Source organism: Theropithecus gelada, chromosome 16 (assembly GCF_003255815.1).
Source record: "Theropithecus gelada isolate Dixy chromosome 16, Tgel_1.0, whole genome shotgun sequence".
NCBI lineage: Eukaryota > Metazoa > Chordata > Mammalia > Primates > Cercopithecidae > Theropithecus > Theropithecus gelada.
Genome location: NC_037684.1, coordinates 43,366,534 through 43,389,868, shown reverse-complemented (window position 1 = coordinate 43,389,868; position 23,335 = coordinate 43,366,534). Strand labels below are relative to the sequence as shown.

The following is a 23,335-nucleotide window of genomic DNA, read 5'->3' as shown; positions in this document are numbered from 1 at the left end:
GAGTGGTTGAAACACCAGAAATTTATTTTCTCACAGCTCTGAGCAAGGCTAGAAGTCCAAGATGAGGGTGCCAGCAGGGCTGGTTTTTGTTCTGGTGAGATCTTCCTTCCTGCTTTGCATATGGCCTCCTTCTCACTGTGTCCTCACATGGTCTTTTCTCTATGCATGAAGAGAGACAGAGAGAGAGAGACAGACAGACAGAGAGAGAGAGAGAGAGATCTGGTGTCTTTTCTTATAAGAACACCCATCATATCAGATTAGTGCCCTGCTCTTAGTCTTCTTTTAATCTTAGTTACCTCCTTAAAGGCCATATCTCTAATGCAGTAACAGTGGGGATTAGGGCTTCAGCATATACATTTTTAAGAAACACAGTACAGTCCCTAGCAGGACCTACTCTTACTTCCTAGAGTCTATACACCTTGATTTTCTTCTCTAAATCAAGGACACCCAGCTCATTCCTGTCTTAGGAATATGATTTTGTGATTGCAATTCCTGAAGCAGTCTTTCCCTGAATCAACATGTTTGGATCATTTTTATTTATTATATCTCAGCTCAAATGGAATCTCTCTAGTGAGTATCATGCCCTGACAGCCCAAGCCAAAGTTTTCTCTACATCTTGGTCATTGTTTTCTATCCCATTGCCTTGTTTAATTTTCCTTATATAACTTACTGTGATCTAAATTATCTTTTTCTCTTTATTGGTTTACATTCTTTGTGCCTCTGTCTCTAACACTAAGATATAAGCTTCATGAGGACAAGAACTGTTTCTTTGGTTCACCTCTATATTCTGTGTCCCTTGTCCCATTTCTGGTACATGGTAAAGGACAAAAAAAAATTTTGATAAAGTTTGAATGAGTGGGTTTGATGTAGTTAATGCAGGCAGATTGCATGGGACCTATTCAATATATGGGTTTCAATGTGCTTCATGGTCTTACAAAGTCCCGAGAAATGAGCCATGAATAAGAACCTCTGGCTTGTATTTATATTTTCAAAAAGATTAGTGAAAATAACTTTATAATTTGTTGATTGTAAAAAATACATCTAAGGACTTTAAATTCCTATTTCCTAGGGTTTAGGGGGAAAAAATGATAGCAATACTAACCATCTTAATTTCCTCTAGTTTCCCAGATCAGAAATGAAGACAAATAGCACAACTTCATTCTTTGGATTCTTCCTTTCTAATTTATCATCCAGAAAGTGCAAAGGACAATGGATATTCATCTCCACGTATACAATCTAAACAGTGCATGTGAAAGGAGAAGAGAAGAAAAATATACACATATACCACATTATTTTCAAAAAGGAATCGTATTCCTTACCCACAGAGTGTCCTCCATTGTGAATTTTATGATTAATCATCCATGCACCTGAATGTAATTGGCTTTGTTAGTATTTTACTTATATTTTGCTTCCCTTTACCTGCAAGATAGTTGTTAATGGATGAAATTTGTTCTAAGTGAAGTGATAGGGCTTCAATCTTTGAATAAAATTGGGATTCATAGGAAATTTACATTTGCATCTTTCAGAGTTATCAAATACTCAGGGGCTTGTAAAGAGCACAGAATGTCATTTAGATTGAAGTCAAAAAAATAGCTTATTTTTCTTATGCTGCATAAGAGATTTAAACTTTTAAGAGATCATCTACATGAGAAGCTTTGGTAAAAATTTCAATGCTTTCTTGAAAACACATGATCAGAAATGCTGAGGAAAGATACAAAAACTTTGCTGGGTGATCATTTTCAGGTTATTAAACTCTTAAATCATGTATTTTTAAATGATTTATGTTTGTGGAAATTTCAGTAATGAAATAAAATTCAGAAACATCTGCTTCAACAAGCACATTCTCCTGAATTCAGAAAACTGAAATAATTTGTGAGCCAAGTCTATGTTCACATATTTTCTATTTCAAATGTAAATTAAATATAACACTTGGGAGATTATGAAGAATATAATTTGGCCCGGAGAAAGTGGCTGCCTCAATTGAACATTCTTTCTTAGACTGAAGCTGCGTCCATGTTCCTCGGTAGGCACCCAGAGCAACTCAGGTCACTGTGTGATTTCCTAAAATCAGGAGATCTTTTGCATGGCACGCTCCCTCAAAGTGAATAATGGTTGGCTTCCGGAGCTAGATGTTTTCTGGACAATTTTTTTGTAACACATCATAAAAATGCAACCCCATCTTCTTACTTACCTTAAGCACATTTCATGTCAGATTCATGGCTTTGTTTCCACATATTGCCTTCCTAACTACTTCTCCCGTGAGGGGCGAACCCTCTCCTCGTGATCAATATACCTATAGCATGGAAGGAAGAAAAACAAAGGTGTTGGAAGAAGAAGATGGAAAACCCATCCTGATGAGACAGTTGTTGGCTAGTTCTTGAAGACAGCTGTACATAAGACTGTATTACCAGCAGATGTATTTTAAAATAGTGACATGATCACACATGAAGCTGGCCCAGCAAAATACTGTTCCTGCACTAAGATCCAAGATCCCCTGAGTGATGTAGAAAAGGCAAGAAATTGTTTCTATCGATAATGAACAGACAGTCAACACATTAAAATAGGTTTTCAAAACATAACAGACACACAGGGTATGTTGTAAGAGTTATAAAATAGAAAAAAAAATATGTTTAAGCCAATCTTCAGTTTCTTTTAGTAGACTAATCAAAGAGCTTAGAGAATTGCATATGAATGACAAAAAACTATATGTAAGAGAATATAAATATATATACAGGCAGATATCCTAGATAACTAACATATTAAGCCTTAGAAGTAGTAAAGTATTATTATTTTGCAAGATTTACAATAATGATTCTGATCCAAGGGCTATTTTCCCCCCAGAGGCCATTTGACAATGTCAGGAGACAGTTTTGGTTGTCATGATTGAGGTGGGGCTTGGAGAAGCTACTGGCATCCAGTCAATAGAGGCCAAGGATGCCACTAAACATTCTGCAATGCACAGGACACTCCCTCACCCACATAAAGAATATTCTGGCTCAAAATGGCAATAAAGTCAAGACTGAAAAAACCTGATACAGACGTATCACTTGGGCAGACATACAAATGGACTTTTAAGAAGTCTTAAGTCTATGGCTGAGTTTATTTAGGGTAAAATATCAGATACCTGCAGCTAAATAAAGAACACTTTTTTCCACCTCAGTTCTCAAAAAACTCAGTCAATACATTCTTGTTCCCACTGCCACATCATAAAAGATATGTTTGTTTATTGAATTTCCTAGATGAGGGAGAATAAGAAAATTTCAAGTTACCTCAATCATTTCCAGAGGACCTCAGCAACTAGGACATCATACCTCTTACCTGAGGAAAAAAAGAAGGCAAACATTTCAGGACTTTTCTTTTTTTTTTTTTTTTTTTGGCTAAAATGGAAATGCTACAAATGCATTCACTTTCAAACTGAGATGCAAGGGCATTTTATAAGTCTTTTGAATGCCTCTCCAAATTTTTCAGGAGTTGCTACATTGAAAGGCTATAAACTTAGTTGCAATAAAATAGACATTATTTTTAATTGTTTCCTCTCAGCCTTATCACATATATGTACAAAAAAGAGTGGCATGGAAAATTATTATTTACAGTTCTGAACAGCTTTCATACTGTCATCATTCTATAATGTAAGGTGTTTCTGCATTGAAAGAAAATATACTGCGGCAGCAATGTGAGGAAAGAAAAGCTACAAACTACCAGGTGTTCTTGAAACCTTGTACAGATACTTATGCAAATAATGTGTATTTTTTGTAACTTCACTGATTCCAGATATCATTATCGATGTGGAAGACTAGGCCAGAAGAACTTGTCTCCAACTTTGAAGGTCAGTGTTAACCTCACCACATCCAGGCTCTCTGAACATTGAGGCTGCCTAAAGAATAGTTCCAGGAACTTATCCAATTTGATTTGCTTTTCCAATATTAAAATTTGAATTTTTTAACTGAACATGCCAATTCCTAAAAAAAATAGCATAAGAAAAGAAAACCAGGGTTTCTTGCACTAAATATCTGGGGATGCCAAACATGCCATCAATGAGTTCGACCAAAAATCTCTGAGCTTGAAGCTTTGTAAATAGATAATTATTTTAGCTGGGCTGATTTTTTTTTTTTTGTCTGTGAGTTCCCCTTGTTCCATCTAAACTTTTGGCATTCTAAATGTGTATTATGCAGGTTAGTTCACTTGATAATAATCACTGCACTATACATCTTATTTGACTGATTGGCTCTGTACTTAAAGAAACTGTATGAATGTTCCGTTTTCAGCCACGTATAGTCACAGTATACATTATCAGGGTGATATTCAACTGAACTGCAAATACAATCTTAGAAGTTTTACTGTTGTAAAAGGTTGGGAATCACAGGAATGCAGTGATCTGAAACTATTAGCCATGGTATTATGTCTTGTTTGCTTTCATATACAAATTAAAACAAAGCAAACCAAAAACTGCAAGAAGAAAATAATATGATATAAATAAATTTGGTAAACCTAGCAAACAAGTAATTTTCTATTTTTTGGCATTGTCACTTCTCTCCTTACCTTTGTTTATTACTAAAAATGATACTGTGTTCCCAATGAATTTCAGAATAAAGAACAAAGTGAGTGATGTAAAGTACAGATAATACTGTATCTTACAATATGTGAAAATTGTTTTACAATGATTGGTTTCTTTTCATTCAGACTTCAAACCAGGGCACCAAACAAGACCTTCAAGGTTCAGAACAAAGTCAGTGTTGACTGACTTTGAAAGACATACAAAATTGGATTTATTACTGAAATATAAAGAAATATACAACTGAACATTCATGTTAGAAATGTTTAATCCCAACAAGATGATATTCACAGTTATTTCCATTAATTTATTTCTATGGAATCTTTGCTGTGTAATTTGTATCTTGGTTACTCATTATCATTTGACTGAAAAATAATCAGAATACATTTTTTAAAACCACCCATTGAGGTTCTTTCACATGAGAGGCAAATAATTTAATGATGACTTTCTAGCATAAGCTGCATTCCAAGATATTTGACCTGTTACCCCACATGGGACCTGTATATTCTCCCTCAAAATATGTCTTTGGTCTCAAGACACAGTCACAGGAGCACCAAGTGAATGTGTGGGAATGGTTCATGCCAAGACACTTTCAGTCCTGGGAATGTGATCCAAATCACACACCATTAGCTGCTTGGGAGTAGCTGTCATCTTTCTGGAAGCATAATAGCAGATTCAATCTGATATTGAAACTCATGAGGCTGATAAAGCCCTTTTCTGCAGGAACATGCTAACTAGAAGGAAACAGATCAGGACTTGGGTGTAGCAACTTGAAAAGAGAAATAAAACATGTTGGGACATACTTGATTGTTTCAAAGACTTTGAACAGAAGAATTCACCCACATATTGGGTTGTAGCAGGATTAATTAGTAATGCTGCTATAACAAAGCATACTTAGAAAAAAATGATGTATGGCAATCTCCCTCTCATTTTCCTATTATATACACATAAAAACAGACAAAAGAGCGCAGATGCCCCATGGTTCTAAGTGTCTTTGTTCACTTTATGCTAAAAATGTATCAGGAGGGAATGCATCCTTCATTTTCAGTTAGTTATAGTTCGTTTTTATTTTTATTTTTCATAATGGACTTTTATTAATCATCTGCTATATTTTGAATAATGTATCTCACTAAATTCATCACATAAAGGAGGAAGCCATGGATCTGACAGCTTAGGGTGACAGGCTAAGCCTTGTGTTAGAACTGCATGAGTATTTTTCTTTCCACTATTCCATAGCTACTTTCAAACAGGTTAAAATTACCTTTCTAAGCCCTCTGTCTTCTTCACAGAGGATATTTTTCTGTATCATTGTGGAGCTTGTTTGTGCATGGAGAAAACTGTAAGATTCTGGTGAATTACATTAAGAAATTAAATATAAACCTAACTCATACAAACACCAACAGCAAATGGAAGGCAACTAACTTTGGTGAGCCCTGCTAGATATTTTACTTCCCAACATCCCTTTAATTTCTGTCCTTGTTTCAGAAGTGAAAAAAAAAAACAAAAACAGATGTTTGGGGCGATTCAGAAGTCTGTGGAAGTTGAAGGTGTTAATAAATGATACTCAGATCTGCTTTATTCCCAAGTCTCTTCTTTTCTTTCTACACCACAAATTCTCCTTTGTAAAACTAAAAGAGGGTAATAATAATTCCTGGATGCCTTGTTCTGGCAGAGGCACTAACTCACATCATAGAGCATCCAGTTACTTGGCGATCTCCTTGGACTCTAGAAGCCTGCTCTCCCTTTGTCCAATTCACAGCATTGCCCACACCATTGAAATCTTACAAATGTTTTTCCGTTTGTGGATTTTGAGAATTTCAACATTGAAATTTTATCTAACTGTTGATAGTACTATAGTATGTGTTTACAAAAAAAAATTATTTTAAAAAATGGAATTCATTTAGGTTTCTTCATTATATTCCTATAGATTTTTTTTCCTGCAGAAACCCAGTAATAGAACCTAGTCTTTCTCTGGCAAGTCCCCATCATACATTTGGTACTTGTTCTTTAAAAAGGAACAACCATTAAGGGTAATAAGAATGGGACTAAATGTCTTCTATGAAAAGATTCTGGAGACGGTGTCAGGGCTTTCTTTAAACATTCCCTTAACATTCCTTAGAAAATATTATTTTTAAGGCAATAGCACACCATATGAAGCAAAATTGTAGTAAAAAGCTTTTATTTTGTTACCTTCTTAAAGTGCAAGAAAGGTAAAGACAGTTGTTAAAAACAGAGTCAAGCCTACTGATGCATAAAGCTATGGTTTGAAATTCTGATAAAAACAATTTTCATCATGCTGGATCACCTAACTTTAAACTCATAAGTGTCCTTGATCTAAGTCTAAATAAAAATAAAATGCTTCAGAAAAGAAACACCCAGTATTAATAGTTCTTCTGAAACATTTTTAATTTTTTCTATCTGGTTACTTCCAAGAAAAACTATTCAGGATTTCCAAGTAATGAAGAATCAAGCTAGGTAAGTCCTACTCACAGAATTTCAGAAAAACTACCAGAGGGAATAAAAAGTGCTCTCAAATTTCAAAGGCACAAGTTTTTCCCCACCAACTCTAGCACATTTCATGACCTTATAACCAACGTCATGCAAATAGATGATCCACCGGAACAAATTATCACAATGGCTATGCAATGTCTCTAGCTTTTTATGATAGTGTTGGCCAAAGCAGGCTAGATGGCAATAAGAAAAACTAGAATTTTTATATGGCTAATTTTCAATCATACCCAGACTGCTACCTTAACAAGCAGAAATATCCACACAGTAAATTATCCATTTCACATTTATATTCTTCGGATAATTAAAGGCATTATTTTTACAAAGAGAAAAAAAAATGTTCCTCTTTGATTCTCTATTAAAAGCTCAAAAGTTGGGAATGAGCAAGAAATAGGAAATGCCTATTCCAATAAGTAATGAAATTCTTTATCTAAAACTGCCTTTGTATCCTCTTCCACCCATGCATGCAATTGACGTCATCATTGTCACAACTTAGCTGGATTATCCAATTTATTGCACATATATTCTACTTTATAAGTAACTGCAAATGACAATGTTTCTAAATTTGCCATCACTGCATGACAAGAACACCACTTCTTTCAAATTTATATAACTTTTGACTCACATACCTGCAAGCATATCTGTCTGTCTATCTATCTATCAATGAATCAATCAATCATCTATCTACCTACGTCCCTATATATCTATCTGTGTAGAAGTCATTTAAAATTTGTATCAATGTTATGGGAAAACACTACTATTTTCTGTATTAATGAATGAAAAAATTGAGTCACAAAAGGTGAAGTAATTTGCTGAAGGTACTACAACTAATAAATGGTGAAACTTGGAATCAAAATTCTGTGATCTGACTCCAAAAGTCGAAGTCTTTAACCACTTGTAATTTTAACTCTCATTATGATATGTATGTACTCTATTACAGCAATTAACGTATAAAGCAATTTTTAACTTCTGCACGGTGGTGCATCCCTTTTTGACGAGGATACATTCTGAGAAATTTATCATTAGGCGATGATGTTATCTAAACATCATAGTGTGTACTCACAAAAAACCCAGATGGCAAAACCTGTATAGCGGGTTGCTGCTCTTAAAACTGCAGGCAACTGTAACACAGTGGTAAGTATTTGTGTATCTAAACATAGAAAAGGTACAGTAAAAATACACTATTGTAATCTTACAGGGTCACTGTTGTATCTACAGTTTATTGTTGATGAAACAAAATTATGTGGTACATAACTGTGTATGTTTATTGCCCTAATAGTTTGTAAGCTCCTCAAAGAAAGAAACATTTTCATTTCTACATAATGAGCAGCTATCACAGGGGCTAGCACACAGGTAAAAGAGGTATTTTAAAATAACTGTGTAAATGGTCAACTAAACGAGTCACATTAAAGTCATTTTTGTTTCTCTGACAGCTCTGGATTTTCAAGGTTGAAAAAAATACTATTTGTCAAAGCCAGCCTACCAAATGGTTCTCCCAGTGATCCTTATCTCCTAATACTGTATAGTCCTTCCATATACTGTATCACAGTTTGTGTGACCAACAGAATATGGCAGAATTGATGGTTGGTACTTCTGACATTAAGTTATAAAGGGCTGAAGCTTCCCTTTTGGACCTCTCTCTCAGATTTCTCATCCTGGGAGAAACCAGCTGCCAGGTCTTGAGGAACACTCAGGCAGCACTGTGGGGAGACCCATGCGGTGAGGAACTAGAGCCTCTGGATAACACTCAGCAGAAACTGAGGCCTTCCAACAACCCCATGAGTGATGCTAAAAACAGATCTCCCAGCTCCAGTCAAGCCTTCAGACGACTGCAGCCTGGTAACAGCTTGAATGCAACCTCACAAGAGACGCTGAGCTACAAGCAGCCAGCCAATCCACTCTTGGATTCCTGACCCTCAGAAACCAATAATAATAAATGTTTGTTGTTTCAAGCTGCTAAGTTTTGTAGTAATTTGTTACAGAGCAATATGTAATTATCATCCATTAATATTAACAGTGAGATGGTGGCAAAATACCAACCCACAATGTGGAAGTGGCTTTAGAACTGAGCAATGGGCTTTGAGGAAAGGGTTAGTGACAGTCTGTAGTGCCTTGAACACACCGTCAATAGAAGTCTTGTGGTTTTTCCTAAAGCTACAGGTGAGGGCTCACAGGTAAATGAAGTAAATGTTGGAAACAAGAGAAAGAGGGATCTCATTATGTTGTAGTAAAAAAAAATAGTCATGCTTTTGCCTGAAGTTATGTGGGAAGTAGAAAAAGTTCTCAATGAACTGAGTGATCAATAAAGATATATAGATATCAATAAAAATAGATATCATTTCAGCAAGTGATAGTTATATTAATTATTGTTGTAACATTGTAAAGGAAATCTTTTTTTTTTTTTTTTTTTGAGACGGAGTCTCGCTCTGTTCCCCTGGCTGGAGTGTAGTGGCACGATCTCGGCTCACTGCAAGCTCCGCCTCCCGGGTTCCTGCCATTCTCCTGCCTCAGCCTCCCAAGTAGCTGGGACTACAGGTACCCGCCACTGCGCCTGGCTAATTTTTTTGTATTTTTAGTAGAGACGGGGTTTCACCGTGGTCTCGAACTCCTGACCTTGTGATCCGCCCGCCTCGGCCTCCCAAAGTGCTGGGATTACAGGCGTGAGCCACCGCGCCCGGCCTGTAAAGGAAATCTTTAACAGGAAGACAAAAGGGCCACTTCCATGGTAGATTTTGATACTCTTCAAAATATTTACTGCCTCACATTGAGATATCCTTTTCTCTTGAGGAAGAGTTTTACACCTTCATCCTGTTGAACTCTGACATGTATATGTGACTTGCCTTAGCCAATGAAATATGAATGTGGTAGTGGCAAACACAAGTTTTAAGAGCTAGAACATGCTTCACTATTTTTATTTTCCCTATGATGAAATAAATAGATAAGATTTACTACATTAGTCTGGGTCCTGGAATGAAGATTTCTAAAACCAGTCAGCAATGGGAATGTAATGTAAGCAAGAAATACATGTTTGTGGTTATAAGCCACTGTCATTTGCTTCCTAACCTAGTGTCTCCTGATAGGTTCAATTTCAGACAAGAAGTAGAATTGGAGGATCAGGAGTACTTTGACTCATGGACCACTGGAAGAAGACACTACAGATAGATAATATTGCAGAGACAGGGGCATCAAGGTGTATGAGATCATGAGAGGATTGTGGATGTCTCAAATGTAATGCAGAAATTAGAGCAGAAGCTCTAACCCAGCTGCCATAAATTATAAATCAGTGCTTATAGTTGTATATGATACTCAGATCTTATTGTTTTCTAGCAAACTTGATTGATATACCACTTGATATGGTTTCTCTGTGTCCCCACCCAAAATCCCATCTTGAATTGCTGTCCCTATAATCCCTACATGTCAAGTGAGAGACCAGGTGGAGGTAATTGAATCATGGGGTTAGTTTCCCCCATGCTTTTCTCTTGATGGTGAGTGAGTTCTCACAAGATCTGATGGTTTTATAAGGGGCTCATCCCCCTTAGCTCAGCACTTCTCCTTCCTTCCGCTTTGTAAAGAAGGTGCTTTGCTTCCTCTTCACCTTCTGCCATGATTGTAAGTTTCCTGAGGCTTTCTAGCCATGCTGTGAGTCAATTAAACCTCTTTTCCTATGTAAATTACCCAGTCTCAGGCAGTTCTTTATAGCACTATGAAAACAAACTAATATGCCACTAAACTCCAATTCATAAAAATCTGAAATGTCAGTAACCTGCTACCTCCCAACTCTATGTTCATTTTAAAATAGTTGACCACAAGATTCCAGACAAAATTCACCATCTTTTAAGTAATAAAGAATTAATGAAAGAAAATTCTCAAATACTATATTTAATAGGTTTTAATTTGGGGGGTTATTTTTTAGTCATTTATCCATGTATGAGTTAGTTTGACCGGGTCACCTACTCCACCTTAAGAAAATTTGCCCACCTATTATGATAAGGAGTCACTGAATTATGAGGAATAGAATAATAGGCCCCAATTCTACATTACAGAGTTAACAATGACAGTATTTTAGAAGATGAAGGTTAAGTCCATGAAAGCACAAGGAAGGAGATCACTGGAATAGTTTAAGGGAGATGTGTTGCATTCATAACCGAAGAAAGTAGAGAAGTAGGAAGAGACATTAAAGAGAAAAGAAGTGGGAGAATGTAGTCACTGGGTGGAAATGTTTATGACAACATTGTAGGAACATGAAGTACAATATGTATCACTTGTGTGAGATTAAATTTTTATTCAGGAATGATCACTCCATTCTTTCTCATCTTTCTGAGAGGAATAGGCATTAGCAACACTTGGGCATGTAACATACAATAATGGGGTGGGAATGACCTATGTTCCAGGCCTAGGCCTTAAGTGGCATAATTTTTTTTCTCTCTCATCATCTTTGGGACTTCTCATCTCACATCATGAGAACATTCCCCATCCAGCCGAGTAGTCTCAAAAGATGAGAACACTTGGAGCAAAACTGCTCTGAACATGTGGCTAGAACCCAAGACCAGCTGATCTCAGCCAAGATCAGCCAAATGTACCCTTCCCACCCAGCTGCCCTAAGTCAGAAATCAATGCTTATAGTTGTGTGACACTCAGATCTTAATGTTTTCTAGCAACATTTGATTGATACACCACTGAAATTTTTAAAAATCAGAAATATCAGTGACTTACTACTCCCAATTCTATGTTCATTTTAGAATAGTTGACCACAAGGTTCCAGACAAAATTCACTATCTTTTAAGTAAAAAAGAGTTAATGGAAGAAAATCCTCAAATATTGCATTTAAAGTGTTTTTATTGTGGGGTTTACTTTTAGTTGTTTATCCACGTGTAACTATGAAGAAAGACATATAGTTGCACTTGTTCAAATTTCACCTCAAATCTGAGAATATAGATTTTAAAAATTATTTTAAGTTATCATGAGAAGCAACAGCATAAAGCCATAAAAGCAGTACATATGTAAATGATAGTTTTACTTAGTCTTTAAGAAACAAGCTTAGGTGAATCAGTTATATGTTTCTGGGATATGGTCTTGTCCAAAACCCATTAGAAGAAGCACTTTTAAATTTTCAACCTTTACATCATTTTTAAAAGTTCTTTTTGGCTCTCTTGTTGGTTTGAAATAAGGCACATAATGTTTTCATCTTTATTAGTGCAAATAAGAGCAAATAAAAGAGTGATAATATATAGGGAGAGAGTTTATTTGCAAACTTTTAAAAGTAGTTTACTTTAATACCCAATTCATTTGCAGATTATAGTCTAGATAATAAGAGCACATCAAAAACTGTAATAAAAATTATTGAACGGTTTGCAAGATATATTCTCTTATTTGAATTAAGCCTACTTCAGGGGGTCGTGATTTCTCCCTTTTTATCTAAATGCTCATAACCTGGATAATAGCCCTGGTTTGTTTCTGAAATATTTTATTTGGGTTTTGTAATTTGACAGAAATGGACTACAAAGAAAGCAAAGTGAACTGCTATAATGTATGTCTAAAATCTATGCCAATGATACCCAGGTGATGCAAAGGTTACTAGAGAATGCCAACTGACTGGAATGACCACTGAATTGATGGGTTAACACAATATCTTGGGAAAACAATTTTGTCTGTGATATATGAGGAAGTCTCAATTTGGTGCAACTTTCTGTTTAGATGTCCTAAATGTTTGTGGGTTGGTGTCACCAATATATTGCCCCTCTACTGTTCAGCTTTTTTAGTTTGTTTTTAATTATGGAAGTAATATAACAGCATTATGAGAAGATTACAAATAATGTAAAAGAGATTTTAAATCATTTTAACATCACTCCTATTTTCACTTTTGCGTGTCCTTTTCAGTCTTTTAATAGAGTTTTTTAATTCATTACTAAGTGCCAGGCAATGCTTTAGTGCATGTAAGTCTCACGAAAACAATAGAAAGTATTATCTTCTTTTTAGAGAGATGAGTTGGAGACTTTAAATAATGTCCTTAAGGTAACCGAGCTACCAAGTTCCATGGCTGTGATAGACGACTAGTTGTTTGATTTCCTGACCCAGACCTCTTAAATATGTACCTTATGTAGTTATAAATATAGTGTAAATACAATTTTATGTCCTATTTTTCCAACTCAATGTTGTATTATATTTTCATGCACAAAAACATAGTTTGTTATTTTAGCAGGTTGGTTTTCTTTAATTTAGATATGCCCTAACTTTCTTAACTATTCTTCTATTATGAGATATTGGATGATTTTCAAATTCCCATTTTCAAGTTTTATAGTTTTCAAATTAACACTATAATTACTATCTTAATGCACCGAGCTTTTACATAATTTAGTCGCTTCTGTTTTCTTCCCCTAGAGGCTAAAAGGTTTGGAAATTCTGAAGATTTTTTAAAATGTGTAACATCTAAATGGGACTTTTCCATTGTCTCAGTTTGGGCCACGATTTCAAAGCTCAAAAGTGTATGTGATAATTACTGTACCTTCTGAAGAGAGATGCCTGATCTTTTAAATGTGAGCAGCAAAAGGGTTTTCCCAAAACAGATTCAGTTGCTCTTAGTCCTTCACCTACCTTCCCTTATACAACAAAAAGTAAGTATTCATTAGCGGAGTTGATCAACTACTTTTTTGGAACAGTTGTCAGCATTGTTCAGTATTTCTCTTTCCTTCCTCCATGCTTTCTTAACTAACCTCAGGCCAAGAAAGGGAATTTAGATCTTGATATGTCAGGGGTGTGGAAAACAAAGAGGCCAGCTTTTGCTTGCAAAATTTAAAGACAGGAGATTGGTGGGAAATAGTCCTGATGGCTGAACACGGAGAAAAAGTGGAGCCAGTGTGGACCCTACAGAGGATAGTGAGGCATGAATTACCTGGAAAGGATCCCAGCATGTGACTTACGTGCAAGGGCTAAAAGACAACAGCACTAAGAGGCTACAGGAAGATTACCCAAGAAGCAGGGGTTCAGGTGGATGTCATTCATAGCCAGCTAGTTGGAACACTGCCCAAGTTAGTGAATAATATAGCAGATTGTTTTCCCTGACTTTTTCGAAGAACCTACAAAATATCCTCAGTAGGAAAACAGCATTTAGGTATCTGCCTGGCTCCAGATTACAACTGTGTTGATTGATAAATAACTTTTCAACCCTGGTTTCTCATATCTACCCAACATCACTAAGAGGGGGTCAAGAAATAACATCTTGAGTAAGGGAAGATGAAGGAATAAAGTGGAAAAATAATGAAGTATCTACTTTCCTTACTGTAATTTTCCAAGTACCACATCGGGGTCCAGGGGAGAAGCTTAAAAGAGGATGAGACAATAAAAGATTTTGTGGTTTTGTTTTGTTTCTTAAGTTTGACTAGGCTTTTGTACATCAGCTCTACTGGTAACCTAAAGATTGATTTATCAGAAGTTTTTGTCCAGGGGCAAGGATGGAAAATTCAACACAGAATTTAACAGGCTGTTGCAGAAGAAAAATACCATCATTTCACAATTTCACCCACTAAATTCAGGTTATTCAATCAACAAATACACACATTTTCAAGTTGCATTCTAAAACAGTTTTACAAATTTATAATATCATCAGCAATGAAGGATAATCAGTCTGATGATATTCTCGCTAGCTTTAAACACTCTATTTCTGTATTTACCATAATTTAACATGTGAAATAGGATCTTAATTTATGATACTTTCTTATTATTATCATAATTAAACAGTTTTCATTGGCATATCTGCTATTTTTATTTGCTCATTTATACATTTACTATAACATCGACCAATAAATTATTGTTAATTATGCTAATTATTTTCTTATAAATTTGCATGAGGCATTAAGAGATGAACTCAATCCCCTATTTAATGTAACCATCACTGTAATATGTGGCTTGCCTTTCAACAGAAAATAATTTTTTTACATTAGAAATTTTTTAATGTATTGAAATTTCAACTGTCAATTTTTTCTTTAATTTCAAACTCTTAGGAAGGAAATGTCCATTTGTTTCTTTATTCTTTTGTCATGAGATTTCTAATGTTTAAATGTTTATTTTCCATCTAAATATTTGTGTAAAGCTCAGAATCCGATCAGCATGAGTTGAGTATAACAAATTGGCTGGAAAAAACCTGTTGTTTGCAGGATATTTCAAGTTTCATCAATATTCATATTCTATTAATATTTTAAAGCCCAATTATTCTCTCTCTGTAGCAAAGGCTGAAGTGACTTTTAACAATAGATTTTCTTTCCAGAAAAGAAAAAAAAAATCCAAACAATTTCTTCCTTTGTAAGTATAGAACTGCCTAAGCTCAGTCTCTCTTTTACTGCCACATTCACCCTCTTCCTCCCACCCTCACCACCATTAGAATTTACACACCATCCATTGTCAGGGACGCAAACTCCTCTACAGTTTGTTAATGTCCAAGAAAGGCCATCCCCTCTGAATCATTTTTTCCCCCCACACATAAATCCTTGGGCCAACAAAGAAAAGTGGTGTTTTTCCATTTCCATAATTCCTGTTATTTTAAGTCTATCCCTTAACCAAAGTGGCTTTTTGGTTTTTTTTCCTTGATAACTCACAGATTCAAATGTAAAAATTTATTATTACAAGGAACAATTATGAGGTTCAAAGCATACTGTGTGCATTCCATGCTCCTAGCTTCTCGTACTGATACACGGAATAAAATATTTGTGGTTGTCTATTCGCATGAAGTGGATGGGATCCAACCGCTGGTGGTGAGAGGCTTAATGAATGTCTGCCTTCATCAGACCCAACAGGGATCTAGCATCATGGGAGGTTGCCCAAGTGCCATATTGCAGGCATCTCAAAAACAAACTTTTGACCATTTAACTTATTCTTTCCAGTTACTCTTCAACGTCAACAATAACAACCACCAAAGAAGAAAAAATGGCTTTGCTTCTTTTCTTCCTTTAAATATTGTCCCGGATTTTAAGATTTCAAGATCTCTTCCCCAAAACATTGAACTAGAGAAACTACTGACCTTTTTGAACACCTTTGGGTTTTGTTTCTTCAGTGCAGCATGTTCAGTATTGTTTTTGTTTTTGTTTTTGTTTTGAGACGTAGTCTCGCTCTTGTCCCCCAGGCTGGAGTGCAATGGCACAATCTCGGTTCACCGCAACCTCCGTCTCCTGGGTTCAAACGATTCTCCTGCCTCAGCCTCCCGAATAGCTGGGATTACAAGCGCCTGCCACCACGCCTGACTAATTTTTGTATTTTTTGGTAGAGACGGGGTTTCACCATGTTGGCCAGGCTAGTCTCAAACTCCTGACCTCAGGTGATCTGCCCGCCTCGGCTTCCCAAAGTCCTGGGATTACAGACATGAGCCACTGCACTTCACCATGTTCAGCATTTTGATAACTCCCTGCTCATAAAGTCTTCCTCATTTGATGAGATACTTCATTTACATGGTTAAATGAAACAAAAACAAAAACAAAACACAACATTCTTAATAGTTGCTATTTTCTTGCTGTCTCTGTTTACTTTTTTTTTTTTTTTTTGTAAGACTAGGACATAGTAGTTCCCTCTTCTGTGCTCCTATATAATGTTTGTAACTGCATAATAGAACAAAAAATGTATTTTACTTACTTGTGTGTATGTTTGCCTCGTCTGGAATACTGAGAGCTTTTTGAGGTTACAGATATATCCAGTGCTTTTTATTTGCACAGCACATAACATAAAGTCCAATACATAATAGGTAGTCAATAATGCACTTAAGTAAATGAATTACCTCTGATTTGTGTATGATACTTGGAATGCCTCAAGATTTTTAAATCATCTGCACATTGATATCATACTATCAACAGATCTTCTGCTGTTAAATGTTCAATTAACTATCAATAACAGCTCTTAATACTCTAAGCAATACTGTCCGACAATATAGCCAAATTTGGCATACCCAGATACTTAGTTTTGTGCTTTTTGGTGTGACAGAGACTGCACATATGCACTAAAATCCACTGGCATTTCCCACTGGGCACACACACACACACACACACACAAATACATTTTCTATCATACTTTGCAATTAAATATGGCCATATGACTTAATTGTGACCAACAGAATGTGGGCAGAAAAGATGTTAATTAATTTCAGGCCCATTTTATCACAATATCCCACAAGTGATTCTTGTTGCTTTTTTCTATTTGTCCCTGAAAAGGGAAGGATCTGAGAACCTATAATGCAGCCTTAGGATAAAGATCAGATTAAGGAAATGAATATTCACAAATGTTATTTCAGAGCGCCTCATGGAGGCTGATAGATGAGGCTGGAACAATGAAGGTCCAGGTCATGTTGTTTCATGGCAAAACATATGGTAAAACCATTTCATACATTAAATAGAAAGGCACAACACACCTCATGAGCCTATAAGCCTGTAGTTTTTGGACGTGAGGACAAGAGATTGATAGGAGAGTAACAGTGCCTATTTGCTACTATTGGCCTTTGGTAGCAATATATTACAAGAAAGAGATGAGCACAGACAAAAACAGACTTATTTTGAAGCAGAAATTGAAGTGGATATGTATCCAGAGATCAATAACTTTTAGAGTTAATAAACCTGAGTGCTTCTGCATCCTAATTAAGACAAATTGGAAAAGGCTCTGAATGACAACAATCAAATAACATTATTGGTTAAAAAAAAAAAAAAAAAAGACAATTTAATATAAAGATTAGATTAAGGAAACAGTATTCAAAAATATTATTTCAGATAGCTTCAGGGAGGTTGGGAGTGGCTTAGAAGGTTATAGGTGAGGAAGCAAAAAATAAATCAGTCATGAGAATTATTACAATGAGAAAACTTCAAATGTAGTTATTGGTACATGGAATTGACTAGAAGCAAGACAATTTAAATGTCTGTTAGTTTGGGGAAAATTGTTTCCCTAAGGATTCTATGAGCATGGACTAAAAATATTGACTTCTTAAGCTTTAAGATTAGTACCGGGTCCCCCAACTTTTATCAGCACCAGACATAATCCCCAACTCCCACTTCCTGAAGGTCACGGGAAAGACAGACAAAGAAGAATCTCTCAGAGGCTGGAATCAGCAACCATGGAGAACACTGAAGAAAGGAGATTCTAGGGAGCGTAATTTAGGAATAAATAAAAGATTTTTTTTCCAGCCAAATAATAGGACCCTTAATATCTGCCTAGCAGGATTTCAAAATTGCTATGGTTCAGTAACAGCTGAATGCCTCTCATTTTTTCCTTTGCCAAACAGGTGCCTAAAATGTTTTCCTGTATCTATGTATTGCCCCTGCATGATATGTGTATGCATGTGTGCGTGTGTGTGTGTAAATACATATCATTTATAGGTTCAAATAAGCCACTTCAATTCTGGTCTAGAGAGATGAGCATCAGTCAAGGATCCTGGACTTTGAGTTTTATGCAATGACTTGTTGGGACCTTTAGTTTTCCACCTTCAGAAAGGACACCTGTGTTCCATGTGTGACAGGAAAAATGGAATAGATGTTTGGTGAACAAATGGATAGAATTGGCACAGACTGACTAGCTCTTCATCAAATGTATTTTCTTCATGTTCTAAGCACATAGATAGACTATATTTCCTAACGTCCACTGTACTTAGGTGTAGTCACATAACTAAGTATTGTCAATGAAATATAGGTAGTAATAATTTTCACTGCCTCCAAGCCTGGTGTATAAAACCACACACACAAAAACCTCTCTCTCTTTCTTCATGTATTAACTGAACAGGGAAGGCTATCAAGCTCAGTAGGAAGGCAGATACAGAAGATGAAAGGAACCCGAGTCCCAGAATAGTCACTTAGAGGATTGCTTTACCAGAAACTCCAGATGTGAATAACAGATAAACTTATTATTTAGTTAAGCCATTGCTATTTGTAGCTTTTCTCTTACACTCTGTGTTAAGCAGAATGACAACACACCCTCAAAGATGTCCACTTCCTCATCCTTGGAACTTGTGAATATATTAAGTTATATGGCTGAATGGGGGAAATTAAGGTTGTAATGGAATTTAGGTTGCTTGACAGCTGATCTTAGAAGAGACAGGTTATCCTGGGTTATCCAGATAGGCCCAATGTAATTACATGGTCCTTAAAAATGGAAGAAGGAGCAGCAGAGGAGATGAGAGTGATGCCATATCAGGACTCAACTCACTGTTGCTGGCTCTGAAGATGGAAGACAGGGGATAAATGCCAAGGAATGCAGGTAGCCTCTAGGATCTGGAAAAGACAAGGAAATGGATTCTCCCTTAGAGTCTCCAGCAGGGAAGGTAGCCCAGTCAACACCTTGATTTTGGTCCAGTGAAAAACACTTCAGACATCTAACCTAAGATCCAGAAGATAATAAATTTGTATTATTTAAGCCTCTAAGTTTGTGGTAATTTGCTACAGCAGCAATAGAAAACTAATACACAGCCATTAACATTACATTTATTAAGTTTAAATTACATGGCATTGTATAAATCCCTCATGCATCTCCTCCTTTCAGCCCATCAAAACATATTCTCAGATTGTTAGTTCATATTCAGTATAAATTTCTATATAACATAAAATTAATACCTTCCAAAGAGATTTGAACTTTAGGGGGAAATCAAGTATTATAGTTAACACATAAATCTCTACCAGATGGAAATTCAATCTGGCCTAGAGACTGGGAGAATTATTTTTGCATCTGAATGGCAACATATAGTTCTCTTAGTTTACCTTTCAATGTTCCAGAACCATGCTTTCCCTGATTTTAGATTACCATTTGTTAAGGAGTAAGGAAGATGGCTGGGTGTGGTGGCTCACACTTGTAATCCCAGCACTTTGGGAGGCTGAGGCAGGCGGATCACCTGAGGTTGGCAGTTCGAGACCAGCCTGACCAACAAGGAGAAACCCTGTCTCTACTAAAAAAAAAAAAAATTAACCGGGCATGGTGGCACATGCCTGTAATCCCAGCTACTTGGGAGGCTGAGGCAGGAGAATCAGTTGAACCTGGGAGGCAGAGGTTGCGGTGAGCCAAGATGTGCCACTGCATCTCCAGCCTGGGTGACAAGAGTGAGACTCAGTCAAAACAAAAAAACAAAAACAGAGTAAGGAAGCTACTAAAACTGGGGAATTGAGCTCTAAGATATCTAAGCAACAACAGAGATAGGTTATCTGAAAACAGAAAAATTACTTAACCACTCTGGCTTGTTTTCCTTTCTCCAAGATGAAAGCCATTAGTGTTACACTAACTGGTCTGGTAGATCTCTCTTGGTTCTAAGCTGCTATAAAGCAGATGAGTCTATATTTCTCTAGTGGCTCCCATGCAAATTAGTTTATTAGCAAATATAAATTTTTACATGTTTGACTTTTTCCCACTCTAATTGTTCTTATAACTGATATGCAACTAAGAAGAAATGTGACAATAGTGGGTAGGACAGAATGACCATGCAGGTATTCAAATTCCTTCTTCACTTAATTGTCAACTGGTTAGGAGAAGTGGGATAACTTCCTTTTCTGATGGAGGGAAAAACTGACCAAGGTATTGTACATAAAGTTTCATCAGCAGACATCAGACTTGGTTCATACACGTGGTAGTAACAATCAAGCAAAGATGGAGGAAAGACAATAGACAGCATCTGGGAAATGGTACTGAGAAAGAAGTGGGACACAAAATCTCCATTAGCAGAGAGACAACAGCAGTCTTTGTGCGGTTTACTGTTATAAAATTCTGAATAGGAATTCTGTTTCACAGCTGTTACAAGAGAATTGAAATACAACTGTGTCCAATAATTGAAAAACAGCTGTTCATTCGCCATGTCTAAAAACAATTATATAGGAGAAATTGGCTTGGCAGTACAGCAAAAAAAAAAAAAAAAAAAAAGTGTAATTACTTTTAATTGCCAAAGTGGGGAAGCAATCTGACAGTGGAATACGAAATTGTATGACATCATGAAATCTACTTTTCTGATAGTTGAAAAAATGGTTAACATTTTCTCTGCCTGCTATGCTCTCTGAAGGCAGGAAGGAGTCCCAGTTCATCTCTTATAGGCCCTTGGAGACAGCATTGTGATGCCAGTTTCATTTGTCTATTTTTCCTCTCTATATGTACACATAGTGTGCACATAACTGATACGTTTTCTTAAGACTTCCCTTTACAGTAGCTATTTCCCACTCTGCTGCAGACGAACAAAACCAGAAAACTAAAGGGAAATCAGTGTGAGTCCTGAAAGTTGTGCCCTGCAGTGGGGATTCCGCATGAAACACAAAGACAGGACACAAAATATGCTACTTTTCAAGTCACATTTACAAGACTTCTCTTTTACCGTAATTCATTCACCAAAAATACAATTGCATAGTCCTTTAGCATTCTACAGTATTTCTCAGCACCAGCAAACAGGCAGTAAGGACTTTTTCACCAAGAGCCAAGAATAAAGAGAGTTTGTAGCCTTCTATGAGGATCTGGTCACTCTGAACCGTCAAGTAATCGTGGGAAGTTGATTGTCAATGCTCGGGTAGCAACCCTTTCGACTATGTGATGACCTGCTTTTTTGCTTGCTTTCTATTAAAAAACTGTATTTGATTCTGTGCAAATTCATAAACCAAACACAAAATTCAGGGGTTAAACAGTTCAGTAAACAGATGAGACAGACATGCTAATACACTGGAAACACTCTATTTAAATTCAGACTAGTTAAACAGGATGCCCTTTTGTCACTGACCAAATTGTTAAATTGGTGCCTTGGCAAGAGCCTTTTGTACTCGTCTGAAGATTCCCGGGATCCAAACCTCTGTGGTATTAAAACAAACAGAGTAAATATTTTCCTTGAAGTTTACATCCAAGATCTAAATATTTCCAAGCATGTCAAACTCACTTTTCTCCACCGCTCCCTGCAGGGTCCATGTAGACTTCGGCTGCCAAAGAACCCAGTTGAACTTGCCTTGGGAGGGGCCTCATCCCTGAAGACAGGCAAAGCTCAGAGCCAGAAGCAGAGCGTCTTGCAGCTGTGCTGCTCTGCTTGGCAGAAGGAACTCACGCAGCAGCAGGTGTGCTATCTGCTGACTTCAACACACAGAGAGGGGGGAAGGCTCTGTCCTTGCTGCTTGCTCCCTGAGCTTGAATATCTGCCATTCCCTTTTACCTATTTGCAAAGAAGTGCCAAGAACCTACCCTGGGAAACCTGCATTTCTCTTCATTAGCTTTAAGGGTGTAAGTCAGCTTTCTAGCTACATAACTTTTAGCTCTACTTAAGCTAGTTACATCTGCAAAATAAAGTGATTCCTCTGCAGAATCTAGCACAGAATATTAACAAACTGTGTTTCTCCTCTGTCTCTGTCTCCCTTGTTTCATATTGTTTTCCATCCAACATGCAGCTGAAGTTCTCTTGGAAAGAGAATACATAGAATCACAAATGAGTACCATATCAGTATTTTTTTGGACCCTGTATCTTGGGGACTTACTCTGAAAGTGTCCCAGCATAATTGCAAAGACAATGCTCTGCTTTTTTGTTTTTTCTTCTTTTGTAGTTACTGACAGTAAATTTTCAAACTGCCATCTCAAATTCAGTGTAATTGAACTCAACCAGAACTAGTGAATATAACTATAGGTATCAATACCTTTGCCTTTAAACTCAATGAGGTACTTCAAAGTACCTCATCCCATCTCTAAGAAACGCACTTACATTTACCTGGAGTTACCTAATATGAATGAGCCCGGTGCTGCACTGGCCAGACCTTCCTTCACTGAAGAACCTGTTGCTCTTCAGCTGCAGGCAGATGGCCATAAGCTGGCTGCCCTTCCAAGGACTGCTTCTGTTACAGAGAGCAGCCTTGCCCGAGGACACACCCCTTTACAGGCAGCCCACATCCAAAAACTGATCAAGGAGGGAGTGTAAGGGCCTGTTCACTGCAACTCATCTTGAGAAAATGCTGAAGGGTCATTCGAGCTCTAGAAATCTCTATGAGATTCACTGCAGTTGTGATGGGTCTCCATGGAAGCGCAGCTTCTTTCTCTGCCCTGTCTGCTTCCTTCCCCTACCTCGAGAGGTGTTGATTCCAAGGATGCACCTTAATTAACATAATGAGCTCTTAATTTCATCTCAGAATCTGCTTCCCAGGAACCCTAATCTTTGCCACATAGGCTCATATGAAGCCCATTTTGTGGGGAGTCATGTCTGCGTTTGATGCAGGCATCCAATCAGTCAAGTATTTGATTAAATGGGTACAATGTATACATTTATATCCATAGTAAAATGCAAAAAGAATATCTACTCCCATCTTGGTAGAATATATAGTCAAGTTA

The 23,335-nt window shown here is 36.7% G+C and overlaps 1 long non-coding RNA gene across 1 annotated transcript; it reads right to left on the bottom strand.

The window, feature by feature from the left end:
* On the bottom strand, window positions 1-22,039 carry LOC112608955. Its single transcript, XR_003116142.1, has 5 exons — window positions 21,909-22,039; window positions 19,223-19,393; window positions 2,192-2,293; window positions 1,103-1,236; window positions 1-159 (listed from the first exon to the last, which is right to left on the bottom strand). It is a non-coding gene; the product is annotated as an uncharacterized LOC112608955 (long non-coding RNA).
* Window positions 22,040-23,335: the final 1,296 nt, after the last annotated feature.